The sequence below is a fragment of the Alligator sinensis genome, unplaced genomic scaffold (assembly GCF_000455745.1).
Source record: "Alligator sinensis unplaced genomic scaffold, ASM45574v1 scaffold23_1, whole genome shotgun sequence".
NCBI classification, from domain to species: domain Eukaryota; kingdom Metazoa; phylum Chordata; order Crocodylia; family Alligatoridae; genus Alligator; species Alligator sinensis.
Window position 1 is genome coordinate 2,649,665 of NW_005841890.1, and position 1,515 is coordinate 2,651,179.

A 1,515-nucleotide genomic window follows, 5' to 3' on the forward strand; every position below is an offset into this window, starting at 1 on the left:
ACTCCTGGCCATAATAACGAATCACCAATTTAACATCACACTTCAGTAGTTACCCACTCACTGGCATCATAATGTCAAGTGGAATAGAACAAAATGTTAAAGAAACGTCAATAGAGAATCTTACTTTTCCTTTTTTGTTGTTGTTGTTTTGTTCCTCTCCCCTCCCCGAAAGCTGAATAAAAGCCATAAACAAAAGGCAGATAGTTTAATCAGGGTAAAAATAGAAATAATAAAAAGCAAGGCTGGATGAAGACCTCGGACAGGTTTTTGTTTACCGTGTTCTGAAAAGGTTCAGAAGATGAAGGCATCTTCTGAAGGCATAAGATGCCTTGATAAATTATTATAACATGATGTAGCCTTACAGATATTTTTTTTCCTAACGTCTAATCTAAATTTTTTCTGCTGCAATTTAAATCCACTGATTCTTGTCCTCTCTCCAGAAGAGAAGAACAGTTTATAATCTTCCTGTTTGTTGCAACTTTGCACATATATGTTACCATATCCTTGCCTCAAGCTCTTCTCTCCTCAAGCACAAATCAACCAAGATCTTTCCATTGTTCCTTATATATTACATTTTCTGTGCCTCTGATAATTTTTACTATTCTCTAGACACACTCCAATTGGTCTACATCTTTCTTCGGTAATTTGGTGCCCAAAATGAAAGAGAGAACTCCAACTGCAGCCTTACCAGGAACAGGTAGACTGAAATGATTGGTACATGTATCTTAGGGACACGTGATTAAATATATTTGTATAATATTTGCTTTATTTGCCCAAATTATGACATCTTTACTCATGTTGGGCTTGAATCTGCTGCAACTCTAATATCCTTTCCTGCAGAACGGTGGCCTAGAGGATGATTTACCATTTTATATTTGTGACATGGATTACTCCTATCTACTTGAAGTAACCTTGCTTTTGTGCGGGCCGGGAGCGACCCAAGCCCTTTTCTGCGCTGCACGCGGGCTGTGGCCAGCAGCCCGGGCACGCCGGGTCGGAGAGGGAAGGCCGTCGAGCTGGAATTAGGCACAAACGCGTATCGGTAGTTTTAAAGATTGTTTACTTACACCGAGATGGCAGTGGTGCAGACTGGAAAGCTTGCTTGAGTTGCGGTTACAGACAGAAAAGAAAACAAAACTCGAACCTGCAGGGCACGAGGGTACGTCGCAAAGGGTTCCGGTGATGGGAAGATATAAAATATGAGGGTATGTCGCAATGGGTTTCGGCGACGGGAAAATAAACCTGCAGGACTCGAACCCGGGTAGAAGAGCTCTGAGGCCGGTCGTAAGGGCTCGTACGAAGCTTGCTAGGCTCTGTGGGTTCTTCTGTTCGCTCACTCACACGAAGAATGCTAGGCTCCGTGGGTCCGGTTCTCTTGCGCGCGGGAAGGGATACGTCTGGAATGCGCTCGGCAACGGGGAGAGGCTAGGGGTTGATCAGCCTCTTGAAATGCACTGGGTCCGTAAGGATCCGCAGCACTTAGAGATCTTCACACAGCGTGAAGTCTCCTCCTCC